At 42.8% G+C, this 20,690-nt stretch overlaps 1 long non-coding RNA gene and 1 pseudogene across 5 annotated transcripts in view; one reads left to right on the forward strand and one right to left on the reverse strand.

Moving 5' to 3' along the window:
* LOC126936860 (uncharacterized) overlaps positions 1-20,690 on the reverse strand; it is a 78,300-nt gene that overhangs the window by 9,628 nt on the left and 47,982 nt on the right. For all 4 annotated transcript variants that reach the window (XR_007719596.1, XR_007719595.1, XR_007719598.1 and 1 more), the window contains exon 6: positions 16,095-16,295. This is a non-coding gene — a long non-coding RNA (uncharacterized LOC126936860). The remainder of the gene's footprint in view (positions 1-16,094; positions 16,296-20,690) is intronic.
* LOC126936859 (spermatogenesis-associated protein 31D1-like) lies at positions 3,773-10,659 on the forward strand (annotated as a pseudogene). Its single transcript, XR_007719594.1, has 6 exons — positions 3,773-4,028; positions 4,759-4,797; positions 5,374-5,442; positions 5,719-8,890; positions 8,926-9,341; positions 9,689-10,659. The product of XR_007719594.1 is annotated as a spermatogenesis-associated protein 31D1-like (transcript).

Consider the following 20,690-nt stretch of genomic DNA (forward strand, 5'->3'; position numbering starts at 1 on the left):
TTCACACATAGAATCTCTTACAATCAATTTTTCATAAACTTTCCACAACTTGTTCAAACCTTTAGCTTTATTTAATTTAAAACAATCCTTTAACCTTCTAACCTAGGCAAAAATTTACATTCTCATACCTTCATATAATCTCTTACAAAAAACACATTTCATTCTCCTTACACACCCTGAATCTAAACCTATTTTTTCAGCAGTCTCAATTACATATTACAATGTTAACTCTTAGCAACTTTTACTTTTGGTGAAAACTTTGGTGAGTAAGGGATTTCAATTACGTAGTAGGTGTGAAGCCTAGGACCCAGACAGAAATGCAGATAAGGCCTGACTCTTTCCAACATCTAACTCCATGTGTCTCAGGCCTTACCAAGCTGTAAAACATGCAAGGCAAGCTGTCCAGTTAAGAGTCATAGTGGCATTTTATGGAGCATTTAGGAGGCCTAATCAGCTTTAAATTGTACGACGTTTCTGGCATAAATTCTTTCACGACTTACGCAGACCATGTACAACATATTTAGACTTTCTGACATGCCCTAAACATTTCTGGCATAAATGCTTTTTCATAAATTCTTTCATGACTTACACAGACCATGTACAACATATTTAGACTTTCTGACTTGCCCTAAATATCCCTCTTTTTAAACAACCAGTCATTTTACTTCAGGACAAGAATTTTCCATACGACATCCTTTCTTATATTAAATCTCTTTTCTTTATAACCTTCTTTGCATAGCTAAGGGGCATGGTTAATTCCATAAATCCCCAGGCCTTATTTAGAATATAACATCTCCAAAATAAATTGAACAATTTTCAAAAGTCAAAGTAGCTTATGACCTTAAAGCATTTAGCAAACCTAATATCCAACCTGCATAGTTTAGACAAAATGTCTTTTATTTATTTATTTATTTATTTATTTATTTATTTTTGAGATGGAGTCTCTCTCTGTCGCCCAGGCTAGAGTGCAGGGGCATGATCTCGGCTCATTGCAAACTCCGTCTCCTGGGTTCACACCATTCTCCCTCCTCAGCCTCCCAAGTAGCTGGGACTACAGGCGCCTGCCACCATGCCTGGCTAATTTTTTGTATTTTTAGTAGAGATGGGGTTTCACCGTGTTAGTCAGGATGGTCTCCATCTCCTGACCTTGTGATCTACCCGCCTCGGCCTCCCAAAGTGCTGGGAGTACAGGCATGAGCCACTGTGCCAGGGCAAAATGTCTTTATTTTATCAATAATCTTTAAAGCTGTTTTTATTTCCCAAAGATTACTAAAATCACATGAACTAAAAGGCATTACAGTTTTTATTTTGCTTTCAAAATGTTTGATTTAAGTGCTTGTTTTTGCTTAAGCCAATTAATTAGGGCTCTTTTATATAAACATTACACATAACACATGTATAATTACACAGACAGACAGAGAGAAGAAGATTACCACAGTAGTTGTAAGATTTTTCATTTGCCAGTTTTTAAGTTTCTTAATTGCTTACTGGCTTTATGGTGGAGTCCTTGGAAGAACAGGGCCATGAAAGGGGTCTCTGGTGCCTCCTGTTTTTCCCAAGGAGCCCAGGCTTTTAGAGCTTAAATATCCACTTTTAAGTAAGCCGACTTTTAACCACAGTATTCTTTAATAAAGTCATTTAAAATTTCTTATTACCTTATTTTAGCCAGGCCAAATGGCTGATATTTCTGGCTTTTGAACTTTACCAAAAGTAACCTCCCAGGTGCTCAGAGAAAGGAAAATTTAAGATAGCCCGTGGAGGAGCAGAGACTATACAAGGTCATGTAGATATTTAACCAGAAAGAACTTACTTTCTAAGTAGGGAATCGAATCTGACTGCCAGTGTGAAAGGGCACTACCTTAGCTACCGAGCTACAGCACAGGGCACATCACAATAGCTTAGCACACTGTAACGTATATCTGGTTGAAGGGAGTCACAGACTTGTTATGAAATTGATGTAGAGGGCTGGGACTGTCTGTATTTGAGGTAGAGTTAGAAAATGTGGGTCCAAATGACAAATAAGAGATTGAAATAAAAGGAGGAAATAATCGATTCTGGATTTGAAAATACTGATTGATTTGTCACATGATGGGTATGTGTGTGTGTTTGTAAAGAAAGGAACTTTTATCTGAGGAATGTGAGTCCTTTTAAGTTATCAGGCCTAGAGAGACATTAAAAAGAGACAGCAAACATGGCCCTACTTCCTCCTTGAGCTACATATTCATCTCTTGAAGCTGCTTGCTATTGCCACATGTAGCTAGACATTAACCAAATAATGCCACATTTGACACTATAACCCGCCCCCTATAGCTTAACAATGTATAGCCAATCACTAATCATTTCTGTAAACCAATGAGAATTCCTGATAACAACTTTGTATTAGCCCACTCCTTGTCCCCTTTTTTGACTTAAAAAACCCATTTGTAACTGCTGCTAATTACAGTTTATGTTTAGGGTGACTTGCCTCTGTGTTCCCAGGTTGCGATCCTCAAGCTTGACCCAAATGAATTTTCTATTTATATTAATTTTGCCTCAACTTCTTCATTTTAGGTCGATGTGTATGTGTGTTTGTGTATAGAACATGTTCCAAAAGGCTTTGAACAATTTAAGCGTCACTAACTTCAGAAAAATGAGTGTTATAAATTCACTCCCAAGAACCTTGAAGTTTTAATTATATACATTTATTTTATACTTGTTTTAGTTTTGTAGATGTTAAATAATGAATTATTAAACAATGTTCCAGAGAGTTAAAAAACCAATGACTGACAAAAATCATCAGTTTACAGGATAGCAGATTAAACAACAACAGCTTGCTAAAACGCCAAAATTGTCTCTGCTTGTGAGATTAAAAAACTGGCTAAAATGGATTAAAACTAATAAGGCCAACTGGAGTTGGCACAGAACAAGCTTGCTGAAGTCACAGATCAAATTTCTACCATGTTTCAAACTAACTCCCCCAAAATGTGCACATGTGATCCATGAGGTAGCGTTAAACAAAACTGTGCATGCCTGAGGATGTCCCAGACCTATTTCCTGCCATCGATCACCTACTAATCCCAGAGGCCACCCACTAGACCTTTTCTAATAAAATGACTGCATGAAAGCCAGCACACGGGACAGATTTGAGCTGGACTCCTAGCTCCTTGTTGGTTAATTTACAATAAAAATCTTTTCTCAAAAACCCAAATTGGGCAGTGAGCTTCTTTTCCTTGATGACATTAGTTTTAATCATTTGAGACAGTCCCTCTGATTGGAAATAGTAAAGGTTGACTTCGAAACAAAATATGTAATGTTCAACATTCACAAAATGAAGTAAGTATAAAGGATATGTAAGTTTCATATCTGGGTTAATGTAAGGCAAAAACATTCTGTAGATAAGACGGATTTGAGGACATATGTGATCCTGAGAGTAGCAAAGCCTGGGTACAACAAATATTCCAGGCAGTATTTCAGGCTTTCAAGGCAGTGTAGTTGGTGGGATCCAAGTTAAGGGCTCCAAACAGTAAAGGGGGACTCAGATAATACCTGGTTTACTGTTAGAACCAATGGAAAATTCCACTAAGGTAAGTATATGACATGAAGAAAGGATGGAGTTGGGAAATGGAGTGGCAGGGTAGGACAGAGGGACCTAGAGGGCCCAGGAGGGGTGGAGTCAGCTGGGCTGGTAAAAGGCAAGGCTGTGGACACACTTTTCTCTTGTTGCTACCCCCACCCTCAGAAACCCTCTGTGACTCTTCCATGCTCTGTGATGCAGGCCTGGGCCTATCGTTGAGACTGGGCACCCACAACACTCAGTTACCTTCGGAAGTCATGCTATTCAAAGCATGGAGAATATCCTCTGTTTTCTAAACAGCTATACTGACACAGGGCTGAGCCCTGACTCACCTTGCTTGGATGGATATTGACCACAACTGCATCTACTTGAGTGGGTTGGGGTTGTTTATGCTGTACTTTTTCTATGTGGTATCGATGCTGTGTTTGTCAACCCGTGGGAAAAATCATGACATCCAAAAGGTAAGGAACTGTGGGTGAACACCCAAGAGAGATGCCCTGTTGTTGTTTCCCAATCCTATTCCCACATTTTTAAATAAGTTTGGTTGGTTCAGAGAGGTCTTAGATGGGAAGTCTGAAGAGAGGATAGAACTTCACTCTTCTATGGAAGAGGTTGGGCAGACTTAGGGGTTCAGGAGGACTAAAGTTTCCATCTGTAGCTCATAGACTACCTGTCTGGCTGTGGTGGAGAGTTCCAGGATAAAATCCCAAACACTGTAATTCTGTGGTCCCAGATGGGATTATTTAGAAAATGTGGGCTCTCTGAAAGAGAACAGTTTCTCCTAAAGTTTGATCATGAGTCACATTCCCATGTCACCTGTCACTTGACCAAATTTTCCTTCGTGTTGGGCTGATCAGGGGAGTAATGCTGAGAGTCTCTGAGCAGAGGCTGGGGCCAGAGCTCTGTCTCTGGGACACTTGTCCTGTGAGGGAGCACAGATGTGACTGTTGGCCTCTGGGTCTGTGCCCTCCTTGAGGACTGCTAACTGAGCACATCAAGTGTGGCTCTCATAGACAAAATCCTCTTGAGTTTTTCACAGAAGGAAAAATTAGAAATTTTATCACCTTCAAAAATTGATAACAGGAACACTTTTCTATTGATTACAGAGTCATGTTATTCTTGTATAATGAATGAATGTGCTTCCTAGAGGAGTGAGAGAAGTGAGTCCCAGCCTGTCATTATCTTTCTTTTTTCTCAGCATCAAGGAGAGCCAGGAGGAGAAGGAAAGGTGGGACATTTAAAGGTAATGCCAGGCTGCTCTATCTGAGCTTCAAGGGTGACTCTTCCTGTCTCCTTCATGATGAGTCAGTCCCATGATTTCTTAGAAGTCAGTTACTAGACAGTCTTAGAAAACAGAGCCCTCAGAAGACAGGCTCATGGGAAAGCAATCAGACCTGAGACAATGCTCACAGGCCCTGCTCTGCCCCTTCATGGGCATGATGGAGTGATGGACCTGAGTAATGAGTATTGCCCAATAGGTGGCCAAGTTAGATATCGAGGAAGGACTACTGGTTGGCTTGGAGTCAGAGTTTCTGTCTCACACTTTGCATAAGTACTTTGACTTCCTTAATGCTCGGATTCCTCCTGGAGGTAACCACTGATGTCTGTGTTTCACATGGTGGTTTTGAGCATCACGTGGGGTAATGTATATGAAAGGACTTTACTAATGATGCCCACTGAACCTGTGAATATTATCAATGACTATTTGCCCTTTTGTACTGATTCTTGGGGCTATCAGAGTTTAAAATCCCAAGGGTCTTCCACAGAGTGACTTCTGTATGAGCCCTGTGCCTCTACCTTCATTGCATATAACATACTGTTTTCCCAGACCAGAAAAGTTTCCAGAGGGAAGCAGAAGAGGAAAGGAAGCTGCTTTCTATTCTGAAAAGGTGATTAATCGTTCCCCTTCTGTCCTGTTCCCCCACCCTCCTTTTTTTTCTTTTTGCATGTTCTATTCACTTCAGGGATTCCTCGTAGCCTGCTGTAGCTGTGCAAGTGGGTCCCCACAGGAATGGGTATGTGAATTGAATGCATTGGGGAGAGGCTACAGAATACATAGCGAGGTCATGGGCGGGGGGCAATGTGAAGCTGGTAGCAGGATTCAGGGGGCTCCACCCCTGCCAGGCTAACAGACCCTCCTTTCCTTGTTCTGATTCTGGCTGCAGCTTTGGACCTCCTGCTTCCTGCAGTCCCCTGGACCAGCATCATGATACCATCCGCTTTCGTCGACTGTTATGCCCAGATCCTGTCTGTCAGGTGTGTAACAGAGCAACTGCTGATATCCAGCGACTGCTGTCTTGGGAGTCCCTGAAAACTGCTGCTCCCTCTGTGTCCCCTTTGGCTTCTGCAGCTTCTGTGACTGAGTCATCGTTCACTCTGTCTTCTGCCCCCTCAGCAATTCCTCCAGAAGACCTAATATTGTCTCCTCAGCCTAAGCCCTCTCTACCATCCTCTTTAATTCTCTCACATGACCCGATCACCCCCTTAGCTGACTTATTTTCACCCTCACCTCTGAGGCACCCTCTGCCACCACAGCCTGTTTCTCCCCTGGATTCCAAGTTCCTCTTGGACCATTCCCCACCCCAACAGCTTCCCTCTCCCCTTCTCCCACCACATCACATTCAGAGAGTGGAGCCCAATCTTCATCCTGAGGCCAGTTTGTCTCTGAACACCATCTTTTCATTTGGCTCCACCCTATCCCAAGATATGAACCCCTTACCAAATGTTTCCCAGGCCATGAATCCAACTGATTCATGTGCTTGTCATCATGAACCACCAACCCCAACTGCTTTACCACTGCAGGACAGCACTGCAACTCAGTCTAAAGCAAGTCCCACAATATTGAAGCCTTTTCCAGAGACGTTATCTCTAGGTAGCTCTGGTGGGACAGAATATGCCCCAACAATCAGAGGCATTGACCATTCATGCCCTGCATCTTCAGAATTCTACTGCTGGCAGCCTCATGGCAAGGACTTGTTTCCCTCCACTACTGCACCATCTGATTTCGTACAAGAGCTTCTTACCCTTCACTATTCTGATGCCACTATAGGGGGGCACTCTGTGGCCAACCTCATACAGCCTATTAACCTATCATTTCTCAGCCATGACATTCTGGAACTCCTGGAGAGACAAGTCAAAAAAAGGGGTGATTTCCTGATGTGGAAAGAAAATGAAAACAAAGCAGGATCTTTTCCAAAACCCTGTAGACCAAACTGTCAACTAAATTCTTCATGGAAAATGTTAGCCTCAATTGCAGATAAGCAAGACTTGGCAGCCTCACTTCCTTTTTGGGCCAGTAAAGACAAACTAGAACAGCTGCACATCCACCAGCAGCCCCCATGTTCTAAGTGCGTTGAGGACCATTTAGAGCAAAAATATGTGCAGCTCTTCTGGGGTCTCCCACTTCTGCACAGTGAGTCTCTGCACCCTACTGTTCTTGTCCAACATGGTCATTACTCCATGTTTGTATTCTTCAATGGCATTACAAATACATCTATATCCCAAGAATCTCCAGTACTTTCCCCTCCCCAACCTCTATCCTTGCCTAGTACCCAACTTCTACCCTTGCCTCAAACCCTACCCCAAGGTCAGTCCCCACATCACACTCAGGTCCAGTCCAGGGCTCAACGTCAATCTCCACTCCCAGCCCTACTACCTAGTCCTCTATTCCTGATTAGGATCTGTGGAGTGTGTTTTCATAGACCCCAGAATGAGGCACAGTCTCTTATGCCATCTGAAATTAGCCATCTGGAGTGGAATGTGTTGCAGAAAGTGAAGGAAGGTGTGTGGGGTTTACCCTCTGTGGTTAAAAAATCCCAGGAAGACATTTGTCCTCCAGCTCCCAGTCTTGCATTGTTCAGCCAGCCCTTTAAGGCCCATGTTCCCATATCCATTATTCCTGGATATTTTCCATTCAGCTGTGAGCTAAGGAAGAAACCAGAGCACCAACTTCGAAAAAGACTCATCCAGAGCAATTGGGGCCTGCCTCGCATAATCCATGAGTCTCTGTCAATGCTGCATCCTCAGAAAAAAATTTTGGAGATATTTGAGTTAGAGAACAATCATGGACCCTTACATAGCTCTTTGGTTGAGAGTCAGGGCTGCAATGTTCTAAAGAAATTAGGATCAAGCATCCCTAGAACCTTCCACGAGAGGAGCTCAAATATGCTTTCCCTGGAGAATGTGGGGGAATTATCGGGGATACAGACAGGAGAATGGCCCAAAAGATCATCTGTTGCATGATCCAGAGAATCTTCAGATGAGGATCTGAAGTCTAACTCTGAGAGAGACCTGGACACTCATATGATGCATCTGTCAGGGAATCATTCAGGGGAGAGCCTAGGTCAGAAACAACTTGAAAATGCCCTGACAGTACATTTGAGCAAGAAATTTGAGGAAATCAATGAGGGTCGAATGCCTGGGACTGTGCATAGTTCATGGCATTCAGTCAAGCAGACAATGTCTCTTGCTGAGGAATCCCACAGCCAAATAAAACATCGAAATATGGCAGCATTGCTGGGTGAGGACCACCGTGTTGATACTTCCCAGGAGATTTTATTCCTTAGTTCCAACAATCAAAAGATGTTGGAAGCCCATATTAAATCTTTCCATATGAGGATTCTGTGGGGCCTTCCCCGCAAAGTCCATGAATCCATAGAAATCTTTAACTTTGAAAGAGGACCTTTCCAATTCCTTTTCCCATTTCGACCTTCCCTCCTCAGTCTCCTCCATTTCTGGTGTAGCCAAAAATGGGGTCTCCAATCCCCCTTAGAAGAAGGTTTTCAAGGAGAAAAGTTGGGAACAACAAGCTCAGTTCCGGTCCTGGATTGTCCTCACCCTGTCACCTCACCTGTCGGCAAAGAAAGCAGAGGACCCTGAGAAGACAATTTTCTGATACTGACCATGACCTTACGGAGACAGATTCCAAAGATGGGGCCTCCACACCCCTTAGAAGAAGCACTACAGATTTTCAGGGAGAAAAGTTAGAAATAAGCAGCTCATTCCCCATCCTGGGTCATCCTCACTGCATCATCTCACCTGTCGACAAAGAAAGGCAGGGAGCCCTGAGAAGAGAATTCTCTGATACTGACAATGAGCTTACAGAAAGTCCAGACAGTTGGGGATGGCAGACAGACTTTTCTGCCCCCACCACACAGCATCATAGGCAAAGTCAGTCAGAAACAGACTGTACTAGCCAGTACCTGCAGCCAAAAGCTGACAATAATGCAAGCTAGGGCTCGCTGTAAGTGAAGGCTTACGAGAGAGAGTTCCAGTAATAATGTAGAAAGGCTTCAGGGCAGTAGAAAGACATTTTCTGTCACCAATGGGTCTAAAGAAATGTTCAAGGCAGAGGAGCTCTGTGCTCTTCAAACACCATCTAAAACTACTTGATAACCAGCAAGTCAGGAAGCTGCTCAGTGATAAATACATAAATAAGCACTTCTACAACTGAAAGTTTCCCACCAAGAATATCAGTTTCCCGAGATCCTATGTCATCATACCTTAAAATCAGATGTTGAGTGAGTTAAAGTTTAAATTGGCCCAGAGGGAGCATAGCCAAGTTCAAAGCCATTTCACTGACATGTCCCTTGCGTTAGATAACTTGGTTTCCAAGGACTTACTGACTCATGCTCAGGGCATCTACAGTGAGCACATGTCAACTTTCCAGGTGGTGCATGTCCACTTGGAGGACACAGGGATACGTGAGGAACAGTAGCAGGAGCCCACGGTCCCTAAGCATGTCTTACAGAATGTCCAGATAAGAATTTCCCATGAGTGGCTGGGCGCAGTGACTCATGCCTGTAATTCCAGCATTTTGAGAGGCTGAAGCGTGTGAATCACGAGGTCAGGAGTTTGAGACCGGCCTGGCCAGCATGGTGAAACCCCCTCTGTACTAAAAATACGAAAAAAATTAGCCAGGCATGGTGGCACATGCCTGTAGTCCCAGCTACTCCAGAAGCTGAGGCAGGAGAATTGCTTGAACCCAGCAGGTGGAGGTTTCCGTGAGCTGAGATCACGCCACTGCACTCCAGCCTGGGTGACAGAGTGAGACTCTGCCTCAAAAAAAAAAAAAAAAAAAAAAAAAAAAAAAAAAAAAAAAAAAAAAAGAATTTCCCACAAACACTACAAAGACAGTGAGCCTGCCAAGACCCAAAGGAGGAGAGCTTGGTGGACAGGATGCTGGACTGGGGACATCCCAACCGAGGAGAAAGGGCCATCCTGTTCAAAGCAAGACATCAGAGGAGGTGCTTGGGAGCAAATCTTCCCCAACCTTGAAAACACAGCCTCCTCCTGAAAACCTTTTCAGAAAATGGATGAAGACCTTTTTGCAGCAGTTTAATAATCCCAGCATAACAGATGAAGAACAAGAAAGTTCCTGGGAAAAGGGTACCTCCCTGTCGTCATCTGCAGAATAGAGGTCAAATTAAAAGTAGAGCTGCCTTTACTGGGACTACTGAAGCTCAGAAAATTAGGAAAGACACTGGGAAGTTCCCAGAGGAGAAGCTGGGGCATAGGCATGGGATAGATATCACCTGTCCCCAAGAGCCCCTTGTCTTCCCAGTGGAGCTTGGGAAAGCTCAGCACAACCTAGAAGTGCAGGTCAGAGCAGCGCCTGTACAGGGCTATCCCTGTAACTACATGGCTCCCTCCTGCAAACTGACATGTACAAAATCGTACAGCCAAGAAGCTATCTTTGTTGGCCAGAATTATCCTACAATGATTAGACAGATCATAGACAAGGACAGACAGCCCCAGAAAGTTGAGGCATTTAAGGGGAAGATATTGTGTCAAAGGCATCCCCAATCCATGCCCCACAGGAAGCCTGTGCCACATCCGAACCCCACTTGCCAGCATCAGGGCAGCCTGGTGTGTCCAGCCATCCCGACCAGTGCTAAAAGCACTGTGTTCAGTGATGTGCCTTTACTAACTGGACAGAAAATGCTTCCAAAGCATTTCCAGGGAGGAAAATTTCCCACCACAATAATTCACTTCTTGTTGAGAATCTTGATTCTCCCCAATAAATATTCTAATAAGAATAATATTTTCTCTGTGTATTGTGTTGGGGGGTATAGGTTTTGGGTAACACAAGCTTGTGGTTAGGGAAAGGTAGGAGTTAGCTCAGTTCTTGCTGACAGCCTCCTTTGACTTCTTTTTTTTTTTGAGATGGAGTCTTGCTTGTCCACCAGGCTAGAGTGCAGTGGCACAATTTCCACTCATTGCAAGCTCCGCCTCCTTCATGTCATTCTTCTGCCTCAGCCTCCTGAGTAGCTGGGACTACAGGCGCCCGCCACCACGCCCGGCTAATTTTTTGTATTTTTAGTAGAGACGGGGTTTCACCATGCTAGCCAGGATGGTCTCAATACCCTGACCTCGTGATCCGCCCGCCTCGGCCTCCCAAAGTGCTGGGATTACAGGTGTGAGTCACTGCACCCGGCCTCCTTTGACTTCTAAAAGGTGACCAATCCCTTGGAGCTCTTGTGGAGGAATAAGTATCATGTGCCTCCAAAAGCCCCTTCTCTCCCTGATGAAGTCTGAGGAGATGAGCTCTTTTCTACCTCTTTGCTTGAGACTTACTGATACTGTATGGCAGCCTGCACCTTCCTCCCTATTCACTGCTTCATCTCTTTTAGAGCAATAAGGAAGACAGGCCTTCCATATCTGAAGAGAGGGTCAAGGACAGGTAAAATTTTCAGAAATAGTGGTTTAATCACGATTTTTAAAAAGTTGTCATACAAGTTGGTGGGAGTGTTTGGGGTATTGCTGGTTGGGGTAGGGTATCAGGAACACTGTGAATGCTGCTTAAGAATTTGACAAGCAGGGCATCCTCATGATTTGGGGAAGCATATTTTGACCTCGATATTGAGATCTTTTTACTACAAAGTCACTTTTGGGAAGTAGTTCCCCTCACTGTGTATATCTCCAGGCTGCCTGGATTGATGACATTTTTAATGGGCAAAAAGATCACCTAGGTGTCTGTGGCAGGAATGTTGATCGGGCAACCACCTAGGTAAAGTATAGCTGAGAGTAAGGAAAAGATGCTTTAGAATGAATGAGAAAGTAAGAAAAAAAACTAGGAAAGGATGAGGCTGCTGGTGCAAAAAGGTTTATGCCCTTCATGCCCATATCACGACCCTTTCTCAATCTGGACCTAGGCACCACCCCCTTGAGGATTACCATGGTGCTGCAGAGCTCACAGATGCCATTTTGGCAGAAGTGTACATGGGGCTGTTCATTATGGACTAAAACATTATCTTTTTTCTTTTTTTTTTTTTGAGTCGGAGTCTCGCTCTATCACCCAGGCTGGAGTGCAGTGGTGCAATCTCGGCTCACTGCAAGCTCCGCCTCTGGGTTCACACCATTCTCCTGCCTCAGCCTCCCGAGTAGATGGAACTACAGGCACCCGCCACCACACCCGGCTAATTTTTTTGTATTTTTAGTAGAGACAGGGTTTCACCGTGTTAGCCAGGATGGTCTGGATCTCCTGACCTCGTGATCTGCCTGCCTCGACCTCCCAAAGTCCTGGGGTACAGGCGTGAGCCACCGTGCCTGGCCAAAAATGAGATTTGTTTTCTAGAGGGCACTTGAGTAGGTTTTCCAGAAAAATTTATGAATGCTTAGTGTCAAAACATAAGCAAAACAAAACAAATCAAAACGGATGTCCACTACAGTTCCCTCACTCAACCATCCTTCTCTGTACCTGTCCATGCTTATGCTGCTGACCCTGAAGTGTCTGAAGCTTGGGATTGCAGCAATAATTCAGATTTCAAGAAGACTTTAAGAAGGACAAAATTGGGATGAAACCAAGGGCAAAGAACTTGTGGAGGTGGAGAATCAGTCACCTGTGGATGCTGGGGGGATTCTCCATGTTCTTCTCTGTAAGCCTATCCTCTAAGTCTTGCAAGGCTGGAAGCTATGCTAATTGTTTTAAAATGGCTGAAGGGGGCCCAGTATTTGGTTTGATTTGGTTCTAAAATGAAGGTCAAGAGCCTTGAAATGAAAGGACAGAGTTGGAGTCTGCTCCTCTACTCACCATGTCGATGAAGGTTGTACCTTGGTATCAGACATGAGCCCCCAGTTTGAAGGGGCTACATTATCTGGGGTATATGCCCTGGCGTTCATCATCCTGTGCCAGGAAAATTTAGAACACAGACACACATGGGGAGTTTAGGAGCAGAGGTTTAATAGGCAGAAGATAAGAGAAAGAGAAACAGTTCTCTCTATAGACCAGTAAGAGTCTCCAAGTGGAAAAGACTGGCTGGCAGCGAATGCACCAAATTTTATAGTCAGGTTTGAGGAGGCAGTGTCTGATTTCCACAGGGCTCACAGATTGGTTCAATCAGGTATGATGTTTACATAGTGTACGAGCAAGGCTGATTGACCCAACCTAATCTTATTACGCAAATGGGCTTTCCAGTTGATCGGTGCCATCTTGTCTGCTCCTTACTGTACATGTGGCTGACAGAGAAAAGAAGATGGAGCCACCATCTTGAACATATCTAGTCCCCTAGTTCCTGCCAGCATTCATCTGTGCAAGCTCCAAGCTTGCTTGTCTATGTCTGTAGCTTGAATTTATAGGCTGCTCTTTGTTAGAAAATGATTTGGGGCTGCTTTTCTTTAAAAAGAAAAGATTTACTGAGGACTCCCATACCCTTATTATTTGCCTAGGTAATTTCTTCTTAACTCCTGTATCAGCAACATTATAGCCCCAAAGTGAAAACAATTCAAATGTTCACCAACTAAATCAATGGATAAACAAAATGTGATATATCCATACAATGGGGTGTCATTTGTCCATAGAAAGAAAAATGAAGTATTAATACATGCTACAACATGAATGGACCTTGAAAACATCACGGTAAGAAGCCAGACACAAAAATCCACATATTGTATGATTCCATTTAGATGAAATATCTAGAAATGAAAAATAGATAGAGACAGAGAGTAGATTACTGGTAACATAGGGAGGAATGCAAATATTGAAGGGTGAAGGCTAAGTGAAGCAGTTTATTTCTGGGGTGATGAAAATGTTCTAAAATTGATTGTGGTGATGCATGCACAACACTGTGAATATGCTCAAAGCTGTAGAGTGGTATACTTTCGGTGAGTGAATTATATAGTAAACAAATTATGTTTCAATAAAAACTTTTTTAAAAAGAAAGTTTGTATAGCAGCTTTATTCATAATTGTCCAAATTAGAAGCAACAGAAATGTCTTTCAGTAGGTAAACTTTTTTTGTATATCCAAAAATGGAACATCATATGCCATTGAAAAGAAATAAACTGGCAAAACACAAAAAAGGAAGAAACCTAAATGTGTATTATTAAGTGAAAGAACACAATCTGAAAAGGCTGTATGATTCTAACTGTATGACATTCGAAAATGGGCAAAACTATGAAGGCAGTAAAAACGGCAATGGTTGTCAGGGGCTAGTGAGGAGGGAGGGATGAAAAAAGAGCACAGAGGATTTTTAGGGCAGTGAACTATTCTATATGATAGTACAATGGTGGATATGTGTCATTATACATTTGTCAAAACCCACAGAATGTGCAACATCAAGAGTGACTGTTAATGTAAACTATGGACTTTGGGTAATAGTGATGTGTAATTGTACGTTCATCAATTGTAACAAATGTACCACTCTAGTATGGGATGTTGACAGTTGGGGAGGTTGTGCCTGTGTGGGGATAGACGGTATGTAGGAAGTTTCCCACTTACTTTTCCTGTTGACATAAAACCTCTGTAAAAAATAAAAGTCAATTAAAAAGAAGAAGATGAGGAGGAGGAGGAGGTTGTTAATATCTCACAAGGCCCAACATCAGAGAGTTGGCATCAACTCTCTGAAGTATTCCCTGAACTCTGCTTTCCCTTCCTCCTGGCAGAAGAATTTTACTTCTTTATCTATCTTCCCATTGTGTATTATCTTTGCTTGTTCTACAGCTTTTTGTAGCATATTTTATTATATTTGTTTGCAGGTCTCACTTCCTGGACTATGACCTGTCCAAGGGCAGAGGCAATATCTTCTTTTACTGATATTTTTACAGTAGTAGGAATACTATGTAGTAAAGTTCAATAAATATTTGTTGTGTGAATGTATGAAGAACATCTTATAACTACTGTTGTATTATTTTTATTTTTTTTTAGACAGAGTCTCACTCTGTTGCCCAGGCTGGTATATAGTGGTGTTATCTCATCTCACTATAACCTCCCCTTCTGGATTCAATCTATTCTCCTGCCCCAGCCTCCCAAGTAACTGGGATTACAGGTGTCTGCCACCATGCCCGGTTAAGTTTTTGTATCTTTAATAGAAACTGGGTTTCACCATGTTGGCCAAGCTGGTCTTGAACTCCTGACTTCAGGTGATCCACTTGCCTTGGTCTCCCAAGGAACTGGGATAAAACTATTGTTTTAAAATATAATTATAGAGGATTTTGCCTCAGAACCTGTTCTGCTTCAGGCTTTTGGGGATCCCGAGAACAGCTGCCTCCAAGTGACTTATCCCAGGGACAGTGGTCAGGATGTGCGGGCGTGAGCATTGAGGAAACTTCCTAGGAAACTGGGAACATATGAAAGTCCTAAACGAATAGTTTATCTATACTGAGCACCCTCAGGTGGTATCATATTACTCTAAGAGCTTTTGGAAAAGATGCCTCCTTGGAGATAATAAAACCAAGTGCAGTGTGAAATCCAAGAGCAGACTTCGGGGTGGTGATATAGGTAAATTGGGAAGATGTCATGGGGTCAATGGTGAGACAGTCTCATCCTATCAGAAGCCACCTCTGCCACCTCCCAAAGGCTGCCTAAAATGCTTTGGTAAGTTTATTATAGGGCATGGAGGTAAATATATGTAGAATGGGTGAAATGTTTTCCTGGGAGGGATGACATTTTAAACTATTATTTTATACATTACTGGGAGTCATATGTAATATAGTTCTTGAAAAGAGGTTTTGAGAGGGGGTTAGGAAAAAAAACTATGAAGACGTTGATGCTAAGAGTGGAAAGGAAAAGTTATCTAAGGTGTGATAGAGTACCAAAAATAGCTTTTCGTTACTTCCTAAATTTGTCAGTATTTAACGGACAAAGTCAATATTCTTTTTTTTTGAGATGGAGTCTTGCTCTGTCACCCAGACTGGAGTGCAGTGGAGAGATCTCGGCTCACTGCAAGCTCCGCCTCCAGTGTTCACACCATTTTCCTGCCTCAGCCTCCTGAGTAGCTGGGACTACAGGTGCCCGCCACCACGCCCGGCTAATTTTTTTGTATTTTTAGTAGAGACGGGGTTTCACCGCGGTCTTGATCTCTTGACTTCGTGATCCACCTGCCTTGGCCTCCCAAAGTGTTGGGATTACAGGCGTGAGCCACTGCGCCCAGCTCAAAGTGAATATTCTTAACCATACAGCTACTTTAATTTTAATATTAGGGCATACTTTTTACTTTAAGAAATTGCATATTAATATTATGTAAAGTAGAAGCATTATGAATGTAGAGAATTTATTCATTAGGGCTCTGATATTTACTGCTGTCTGATTTAGAGAAGTCACTTACCCTCTCTGGGCTTCGGTTTCATTCATTGATAAAATAGGCACTTGAGGTGAAGGGTAGAGCCCGTGGCTTACAGATGCTTGTGTCTCTTAGTTTCCAGCAGTAAATATTTATTAGATGAAAACTTGGCTGAGGCTGCATATCAAAGAGAGGAGGAAGGGGCATCTCTTGGCAGATTTTATCCTCAAGGCAGGTTACCTGCTCCTGCATAAATGAAAGGAGACCTGGCCTGAGTTGAAGGCTCTCTTAACCTTTCCAAAGAGATCAGTAACACTGGTGGCCCATGGGTAACAGTGGTGCCCCATGGTTGTCTAATAAGGAGCTTTACAGTATTAAAAGAAACTTCAGAGAAATTAAGTTTAAAGGAGTTTAACTGAGCATGAAAGATTTGTGAATTGGTTAGCCCCCAGAATCACAGCAGATTCACAGAGACTCCACGGGTGCCTCATGGTTAGAACCAATTTATGGACCAAAAAGGCAAAATGACGTACATGAATCAGAAGTGCGGTACAGAAAGAGTGAGATTGATTACAACTTGGCCTTTGCCTTATTTGAACACAGTTTGAACATTCAGCAGTCTATGAGTGGTTGAAGTAGGGCCGCTGGGATTGGCCAACACTCAGCTATTGTTACAGGTCCATACTATTGAGTTAGGTTTTCAATTTGTCTAACTATTAGGCTAGGTTACAGTTCATCTGCAAGGACTCAAATATACAAGTATGGAGTCCTTCTCAGGCCATATTTGTTTGCTTTAACAATAGTTTAAGAAAGACATGAGAAGTTAAGAGCAGTTCAGAGGACAGCTGTCATGATAAAGAGTTTAGAAAAGAATGTGTAGGAAGACAGGTCAGGGGTGGGGGATATTGGGATCATTTAAACCTGACAAGAGTCACCTGAATAAAGTATGACAAGCAGTTGGTATTTGGACATTTGCAGAAGTGATTATATAGAATATAGAGCAGATGTTCTCAAGTTTTTTTGGATGCCAAGGCACTCAGGAAAAGATCACATTTACATGGCCCACAGTGTAATCAGGTGAGGTTGCCTAAGACTCCATTCTGCTCTAAGGCTTTGACACGCCTGGGTCCCACTCTGCTACCAAAGGCTGATGGCATCAGTAGTATCATCCAAAAGACCACCAAGATGGCTAAATAGTAGAAAGGAGAGCCTCATTGCTCTCATCAGTTTGCAAGCCAGGAAGGGAAAGCATCCAGTGTGGACTGAAGGTGCTCTCTGTTGGAATAGGGGAAGGACAGGTTGGGTTTTATATTCATATTCATACATATTCAACAAGTTTGTGGGAAAAGCTATACATATTTATGCAGGTGCCGAGCACACCATAATGAATAAACGTATGTAACATACATCCCATGTTCACTTTGGAGTGGGGGTTTAGCACTAAAATGAGGCAGAATTTGGCCCTTTACATCATAAGATGAACTACAGGACACAGGTGGTTTGTGTGCCGCCTCTGTAAGTTGGCAGAAACTGGAAATCTGTAATATTAGTAACTTATCAGAAAAGAACGTAAGGCCGGTCCTCTGTCCAATCAGAGCTGATAGATGGTTTGGTTAGAGGGAGTTCAGTTATAGAAAGTTAGGAAATTTGCCATGCCATCTGGGCCCTGAACCCTTGACTCATAGGTAACTTTGTTTCCTTAACCTTAGGGTCTGTCTTTGTAGATAAAGGGGCATCTGTTTTGGTCTCTTAGATACAATAGCTTAGGGCACTGTAACCTATCCCTGCTTTAAGGAGTTGCATACTTGTTACCAAATTGATGTAGAGGGTTGGGACTGGCTGCATTTGAGGTAGTTAGAAAACGTGGGTTCAAAATGACAAATAAGAGACTGAAATAAATGGAGGAACTAATTGATTCTGGTTTTGGATATATTGATTGATTTGTCACAGGATGAGTGTGTGGATGTGTTTGTAAAGAAAAGAATTTTATCTGAGGACTGTGAGTCCTTTTAAGTTATCAGGCCTAGAGAGACACTAAAATGAGACAGAAATCACAGCCGTACCTCCTCCTTGAGCTATGTATTCATCTCTTGAAACTGCTTGCTATTGCCACATGGAGCTATATAGTAACCCAGTAATGCCACATCTGACACTACAACCCACACCCTATAGCTTAACAGTGTATACCCAATCATTAATCTATGTCACTTCTGTAAACCAATGAGAATTCCTGATTACAACTTTGTATCAGCTCACTCCTTGTCCCCTTTTTGACTTAAAAACCCACTTGTAACTGCTGCTAATTGGAGTGTATATTTAGGTCGACTTACATCTGTGTTCCCAGGTTGCAATCCTCAAGCTTGACCCAAATGAACTCCCTACTTATAATAATTTTCCATCAGCTTCTTCCTTTATGTCAAGGAGTATGTGTGTCTGTGTACAGAGTATGTTCCAAAAGTGCTTGAACAGTTTAACCTTCACTAACTTCAGAAAAAAAAAGTTCTATAAATTTACACCTAAGATCCCTTGAAATTTTAATTATATACATTTATTGTACACTTATTTTCATTTTGTAGATGTTAAGTGATGAATTATTAGTGAAACCATGCCCCTGAGAGTTGAAGAAACCAATGACTAATAAAATTAATCAGTTTACAGGATAGCCGATTAAACAACAAAAACAACAATAACTTGCTAAAATGTCAGAACTCTCCCTGCTTCTGAGATTTAAAAATTGGCTAAAACGGATTAAAACTATTAAGGCCAACTGGAGTTTGCACAGAACAAGCTGGCTGACATCACAGCCCAAATTTCTGCCACGTTTCAACCAACTCCCCACAAAAGTGCACATGTTATACATGAAGGAGCGTTAAACTAAACTGTGCATGCCGAGGACTTTCAGACCTCCTCTTTCCTTCCACCAATCAACTATTAATTCCAGAGGCCACCCCCTAAACCTCTTCTAATAAAATGACCACATGAAAGCCAGCAAAGGGGACATATTTGAGCTGGACTCCTGTCTCCTTGTTGGTTAATTTACAATAAAAAACTTCTTTTCTCAAAAACCAAATGGGGCTGTGAGCTTCTTTTCCCTGCTAACATTAGTCTTTTTTTTTTTTTTTTTTTTTTTTTTGAGACGGAGTCTGGTACTGTCGCCTAGGCTGGAGTGCAGTGGCCGGATCTCAGCTCACTGCAAGCTCTGCCTCCCGGGTTTACGCCATTCTCCTGCCTCAGCCTCCCGAGCAGCTGGGACTACAGGCGCCCGCCACCTCGCCTGGCTAGTTTTTTTTTTGTATTTTTTAGTAGAGACGGGGTTTCACCGGGTTAGCCAGGATGGTCTCGATCTCCTGACCTCATGAACCGCCCGTCTCGGCCTCCCAAAGTGCTGGGATTACAGGCTTGAGCCACCGCGCCCGGCTTGCTAACATTAGTCTTAATCATTTGAGACAGTCCCTCTGATTGGAAATTGTAAAAACTGACTTAAAAAAAAAAAGTAATGTTCAACATTCACCAAACAAAATAAATATAAAGCAAATTTAAGTTTTATATCTGCATTTATGTAAGGCAAAAATATTGTGTAGATAAGATGGATTTGAGGACATATGTGATCCTGAGAGTAGCAAAGCCTGGGTACAACAAATATTCCAGGCAGTATTTCAGGCTTTCAAGGGAGTGTACTTGGTGGGGTCCAAGTTAAGGGCTCCAAACAGTAAAGCAAGACTTGGGTAATGCCTGGTTTACTGTTGGAACAAACTGAAAATTCCCCTAAGATAAATATATGACATGAAAAAGGATGGACTTGGGAAATGGAGTGGCAGGATAGGGCAAAGGGACCCAGAGAGCCCAGGAGAGTCGGCTGTGCTGGTGGGGTTGGGGCTGTGGACACACCCCCCTTTTGTTGCTCCCTCCACCCTCAGAAACCCTCTGTGACTCTTCCATGCTCTGTGATGCAGGCCTGGGTTTATAGTTAAGCCTGGGCACCCTCAGTGCTCAGTTGCTTCAGGCAGCCGAGCTATTCAGACCATGGAGAATATCCTCTGTTTTCTGAACAGCTATATTGAGACAGGGTTGAGCCCTGACTCACATTACTTGGATATTGACCCCAACTTCATCTGCTTGAGTGGGTTGGGGTTGTTTATACTGTACTTGTTCTATGTGGTATTGATCCTGCATTCGTCACCCAGTGAAAAAAATAATGACATCCAAAAGGTAAGGAACTGTGGGTGAACACCCAAGAGAGATGCCCTGTTGTTTTTTCCCAATCCTATTCCCACACTTCTAAATAAGTCTGGTTGGTTCAGGGACATGTCTTACATGGGAAGTCTGAAGAGAGGATAGAGCTTCACTCTTCTGTGGAAGAGATTGGGCAGACTTATTGGTTCAGGTGGACTAAGGTTTCCATCTGTAGCTCATAGACTACCTATCTGGCTGTGGTGGAGAGTTCCAGGATAAAATCCTAAACACAGTAATTCTGTGGTCCCAGATGGGATTATTTAGAGAGTATGGGCTCTCTGAAGAACAGTCTCTGCTGAAATTTGATCATGAGTCACATTCCCATGTCACCTGTCATTCAACAAAGCCTTCCTTCATGTTGGGCTGACAGGGAAGTAATGCTGAGAGTCTCTGAGCAGAGGCTGGGGC

This window comes from Macaca thibetana, chromosome 15, assembly GCF_024542745.1.
Source record: "Macaca thibetana thibetana isolate TM-01 chromosome 15, ASM2454274v1, whole genome shotgun sequence".
In the NCBI taxonomy this organism is placed as follows: Eukaryota; Metazoa; Chordata; class Mammalia; order Primates; family Cercopithecidae; genus Macaca; species Macaca thibetana.